Raw genomic sequence first — 6,479 nt, 5'->3', positions numbered from 1 at the left:
GAGACAGTGGGAGGGAAAACAGCAACTTGTTGGGATGAGGGGAGGGAGAGAGGACAAAAGACACACTAAAGAGAGCCAGATATTAATATGAATTTCATTAATGATCAAATGTAGAGAGGTGTGTAAACACATAGAGAATGAAGAAAAAAGTCCCACGACATGGTAAGGAAAGGATAAAACACACCAACTGTGCTGAAAACTGTAATAGTTATGCATCTGTTTAAATGCTGCTGTGACATGCCATATTTACCATCCATTTGTTACCACAGCACCAGACGTAATTATAACAAAGAGTTGACGCCAGTCCACTTCAGCACTTCTCCACGAGTGAATTGTCTTTACTGATATTTGTTGACATTTTAAGTTATGGCCAACTATTCTAAACTTTGTGTTTTTAATCTGTGTTTTTCACTGCCATAGGAAATTGTTAAATAAATCCTATTCTTGCCTGCTTGAAGTTAAACACATTCATATTCTTAGTTGCATTCTTGTTTCAGGCCAATGCAATATCGAAATGGTCAGTTTTAATACTGTCATCTGAAATTCAAAAGGTGAGATTATATTTTATTTATAGCTCAAGTTTCGAAGACTGATCTGAGGTCTTGGCTGCTCGTGTGAGTGAAATACTTTTTCCCGCAGGGGGCGCTGTTTCATCACAAAATAAATATGGACTTGTAGACTTCTTCCCCCTATCTCAAGGACCATATTTCCCTTACCTTGATGGAAGGTTTGTGTGTGTGTGTGTGTGTGTGTGTGTGTGTGTGTGTGTGTGTGTGTGTGTGTGTGTGTGTGTGTGTGTGTGTGTGTGTGTGTGTGAAAAAAATTGGAGCAAAACTTCCTGAAAGACAGTCAAACTCAAAGTGTTTGCAGCATAGATCCAAAATCCCCTCTTGTGTTTGTCATTCACACTGTAAATAATTTAAATATATAATGCATTATGGAAAAGTTCAACATGTATTTCCATTCATATCATTTTCTCACAGCTCCCTACTTATGTACTGTATTTGGACATGCATGATAACTTGTTTACAGAATATAGGACATTCATTTGAGTGCAGCTATTATCTTGGAATAAATGTAGCTACACATTTAAACATGTGGTGACCATTTTGCTAAAATAATTGAGCCATTAAGCTGTTTCAGCTGCAGAGTTGTTAGTGCTCCAGTGATAAATGACAAAGCTCTGATGCATTCTTTCCTCTGTGATCATCTACAATATGTTGGATCTCAGCTGACCGAATAGCTAAAGGTAAACAGACTTTGTTCTCATTTTGTGTGGTCCCCCGAGAACCAAAACATCCTTACAATTTGGCGTCTGGACTCAGATAATGTGAAAAGGCGAGGTCAGAAAAGCAAACATAATTTATGTGTACCAACAAGTATTAGAATAGAGCTGAATGGTGCCTGTGACCGGAGCGGAGCTGCAGTTACATCATTAGAGGAGTTGTATCTGCCACGTTGAGAGAAAAAAAAAAATCTGAGCTCTCACAGGCTAGAAGACATGCCAACCGTAGATCTTTCTTCTCCATGTGTGAAATTGCCAAAACAAAATACCAGGTTTGAATTCTTGGAGATCAAAGGGATATAAATATAAACCTTTTATTAATAGTTTTTCCTGTGGATCACCTTTTTCTAGAGTAATTTTAAAATAAGCAGAATGGAAGCAAAGATTAATTCTGCGCTTTTACCTCCGCCTTATCTCACTGCCTTCCCCCAATCCTCTCAGATGAAATTTATTAAAAGATCAATCCCAGCATATTACTTTTTTTTTTTTTTTTTTGCTTGAAAGTATCTCCTACACACATACACACACACAAACACACACGTGTCGTGTACAAATTGCTATACTAATTAGAGCTGGACGATTCGATATTGTGTATCGGTCTGATACTGACATAAATTACTGGATCAGATATCGGAGAGAAATAAAAAATGTCATCCGATCCATTAAATATCAAAAAAGCACCTCACAAAACTTGCAACATGGCGTAACTCGGCTCATAGCCGCTCTATCACGTTGCAGCAGTATGCATCACGTGATAGAGCGGCTGTGTGTATTTGTAGCCTTGCTACCAATCTGGCATTTCATCTCCCAGGAAGTTATCCCAGAGAGAAGTAAAGCAAGTGTGTAAGTTAATCTCTGAATGTTTGTAAAGCATTCCCGCGTTAAGCTTAACAACCAATACATGGAGCGACTGCCTCTCTCCCTCCCTCTCCTGCTGCTACTTCAATCCTGGAACTGATCAATGATCAGCTGATCGGCTTTTGTGTTGCGAGTCTGTCTCTCTTGTTTGTTTATTGCCCACTTCGCGCCAGAAAGAGGAAACCAGCGGCTGAACAACAGCAGCACGTTTAAGCTTGATAAGCTGTTGTTAGAATTTATTTAATATTACTTTGTACACCAGGATCTTTTTCTACGTAGCTGACGGCTGGTAACTGTGCAGGGGCGGATCTAGCAAAGTTTAGCCAGGGGGGCCGATAGGGCATGAACAGGGAAAAGGGGGCGCAAAGACATACTTTTCTTTCTTATTCTCATTTAAAATGTCTAGCTTTTAATAAATAATTATCCAAATCTTACACCCAAAGTTTTAATCTGATGTAAAATGTATAGAAGTCCATTACTGTATATAGTAACTGTTAAGTCTAATATACCCTAGTAAGCTATAGTACCTTTTCCTTTGGGAAGGTACGATCTGTGCAGTCTGCAATTTTGTTGAAGAAAGATGTTGAATCTATTTAATTATTCTTGAAAAATAATTGATTTCTGTGCATTTCTTTCACACTGCATCAAAGTTGATTATGTTAATTAAGCATCATGAGGTGGAGGGTGGGTGGTTCCCTATCTTTATTTTTATTTTTATTAATTTTTTTTGCTGGGAGTTTGCAACCCTATTAGTTAGGTTGCTTACTCTTTAAAATACCAGAATAGGGAGGATGGAGTAGGTTTAAGTTCATTAGATTGATCAGTATTGCTGAACTATGAAATATTTTAGGTGCAGTGTATTTTTTGCATACAGGGATAACAGAATAGCTTTAGTGTTTTTTGGGTTTTTTTTAACTTGAGTATGAACTTATACAAAAAGCAGCAAGATATTAAAAAAACAGTTTTATTGATTAAAAAACACACTATATCGGATTCATATCGGTATCGGCAGATATCCAAATTTATGATATCGGTATTGGTATTGGACAAAAAAGTGGTATCGTGCCATCTCTAATAATAATAATGACATGGTTTGACCTTCAAGGTTCTTTATTTGTCACATGCATAGTTATACAAGTATAACACACAGTGAAATGTAGCCTGACACGCTCCTCGACATGTGCAAAAATTGGGGGGGGGGGGGGGGGGGGGTGTAGAGGAAGAACATTATATATATATATACAGACATATAGTATATACACTGGGTGAATGTGCAGTAGTAGCAGCAAGCAGGTGAATTCTGTATATTAATATGAATAGACATCTGACTATTTTACAGGATAGACAATATAAACATATTTAAAATTAAAGGAATTGAAATGTACATTGTGCCTTGGTTTAGAGTGTCTGGAAGAGAGTCCTGTCTCAGTCAATTATAGATGATGTGAGAGGGCGGGTGTGTGTGTTTAGGGCACGGATGGCTTGGGGATAGAAGCTCCTCTTGAGTCTCTCTGTCCTTGCCCGGAAGATGCGGAACCTTCTACCAGATTGCAGAAGTTGGAACAGTTTGTTGCCAGGATGGGACGGGTCCTTCAGTATCTGCGCTGCTCTAGTCCGGCATCTCCTGGTGTAGGTGTCCTGAAGCGGGGGGAGAGCAATCCTGCAGCAGCGTTCTGCTGTACGGATCACTCTCTGGAGAGCTTTTTGGTCCTTCACACAGCTGTTCCCAAACCACGATGTCATGTTCTGTGTGAAGATGCTCTCCACAGCGCCTGTATAGAAAATCCTGAGGATCTTTGGAGAGACCCTGAACTTCCTCAGTTGTCGTAGGTGATACAGGCGCTGCCTAGCCTTTTTGGTCTGGACCTGAATGTGGGCAGCCCATGTCAGGTCTGAGGAGATGTGGACACCAAGATACTTGAAGGACTGCACCCTCTCCACTGGCGCTCCATTGATGATGATGGGCTTGTAGTCTCTGTGCTGACCCCTTCTGAAGTCCACCACCAGCTCCTTGGTCTTGCTGACGTTCAGCTGGAGGTGGTTGTCCTGGCAGATTCTTCACTTCATCCATGTAGGCCGCCTCATCGTTGTTGGAGATGGCACCCAACACCACTGTGTCGTCAGCAAACTTCACAATGGTGTTGGAGCCATGGGTGGCCACACAGTCTGAAGTGTAGAGGGAGTAGAGCAGTGGCGAGAGGACACATCCCTGAGGGGCTCCTGTGTTGATGGTGATGCTGTTGGAGAAGCACCTGCCCACCCTCACCACCTGAGTTCTGCCAGTGAGGAAGTCCAACACCCATGCACACAGACGGCTGTTAAGTCCCAGATCCCTCAGCTTTGTGAACAGTCTGCAGGGCACTATTGTGTTAAACGCTGAACTGTAATCAACAAACAGCATTCTCACATAGTTACCCTGTTTCTTGTCCACGTGGCTGAGAGTGGTGTGTAGGACGTGGGCGATGGCATCCTCTGTGGATCTGTTGGATCTGTAGGCGAACTGCAGCGGATCTGTGGTGTCTGGGATGGAGGAGGAGATGATGTTCTTCAGCAGCCTCTCAAACACCTTCATTACTACCGAGGTCAGTGCAACTGGCCGGTAATCGTTCAGGGATGAGGGTTTGCTGTTCTTGGGCACAGGGATGATGGTGGATCTTTTGAAGCATGTGGGGACCACAGACTTCGCCAGGGACCCGTTGAAGATGTAAGTGAACACACCTGCTAGCTGGTCAGCACAGCAGCGCAGCAGACGGCCGGTGATGCCGTCTGGCCCCGGCGCTTTCCTTGTGTTCACTCTCCTCAGTGCCGCTCGGACGTCATGCTCCGCGATGCTGGTCACCGGTCTCTCGCTGATGACGTCACTGTCCTCGGTAGTCAGGCGGTAGATAGCATTAGCCGCCTGGCTAACCTCGAAACGGGCGTAGAACCGATTCAGCTCGTTGGTGAATGCAGAGTCGGCGTTGATCGGCGCAGTGTCCCTGGCTTTGTAGTCCGTAATGGTGCGTAGTCCGTGCCACATACTCCGTGTGTCGCCCTGGTGGAAGTGGGACTCCACACGTTCCCGGTACCTGCGTTTGGCATCTCTCACCGCGCGCCGCACGCCGTATGAGGCCGCTTTGTAGGCGCTCATATCGCCAGTGGCGAGACCCGCGTTGTAGGAGGCGGTCCTGGCGTTTACTGCAGTGCGGATCGATCTGTCCATCCACGGTTTCTGGTTTGGGAATGTGGTGACTCTCGCAGTGGGGATAATCTCCTCCGCTAGCATATTGACGAAGCATACTGCTACTTCCGTAAACTCGTTGATGTCGACTGCGCATGCTCTGAACATGTCCCAGTCTACGTCGTTGAGTGCGTCCTGTAGCGTAGCTTCTGATTGGGCAGTCCACCGTTTTACCTCCCTCTTGGTCACGTCTTCCCTCCGTATGCTTTGTTTATACTGGGGAATGAGGAAGATAGCGTTGTGGTCAGACTTCCCAAAAGCCGGGTGTGAGACAGCTTTGTAGCCCTGCTTGTATGGCGTGTAGCAGTGATCCAAAATCCGATCCCCTCTCGTTGGACACGAGACATGCTGGTAAAAGTTTGGCATGACTTGTCTGAGGTTCGCTTTGTTAAAGTCTCCTGCTACAATGAGGGCTGCTCCCGGGTCCTTGTTTTGAAGCGAGCTCAGCACATCATGTAATTCGGACAAAGCCATACCTGTGTCCGCTTGGGGTGGGATGTAGACCGCCGTGGCGATGACTGAGGTGAACTCATGGGGCAGATAGAAAGGGCGGCACTTAATGCTCAGGAATTCCAGATGTGGCGAGCAGCCGCTGGAGAGTAGAAATGCTCCTGGCATCACACCACTTTCTGTTTATCATGAAACACACTCCCCCACCTTTGGTTTTGTTCGACTCTGCCGTTCTGTCCGCGCGGAGCACAAAGAATGAATCCGACGGAGTTACGGCCTGGTCCGGCACGGTGGGGGTCAGCCATGTCTCCGTGAAGCACAGAATGTTGCAGTCCCTCATGTCACGTTGGAAGGTGACCCTTGCTCTTAGGTCATCGAGCTTGTTCTCCATGGATTGTACATTGGCCAGTAGGATACTGGGCAGTGGTGCGCGATGCGCCTGCTGTCTCAGTCTGTTCCTAATACCAGCGCGTTTTCCCCGGCGCTTCTTTGTTCTGTGGATAGTCGGAGCGGAGCGGTCAGGAAGGCGTCTGGCGTCTGGCGTCTGGACGTGGCCGCGCCATCTTGCTCACCTTTATCTTGCCTTCACTCCAGATGGCTGCTCTCAACAAGATGGCCTTTTTCAGTTCCAAATGACCTTTCAGTATCTTTGCATCGTTATTATAG

The sequence above is a fragment of the Copadichromis virginalis genome, linkage group LG12 (assembly GCF_057382275.1).
Source record: "Copadichromis virginalis isolate Kocher_CV1m ecotype Utaka linkage group LG12, C_Virginalis_male_GT1.1, whole genome shotgun sequence".
Taxonomy (NCBI): Eukaryota; Metazoa; Chordata; class Actinopteri; order Cichliformes; family Cichlidae; genus Copadichromis; species Copadichromis virginalis.
The sequence above is the reverse complement of the archived record's forward strand: the minus strand, read 5'-3'. Positions refer to the sequence as shown.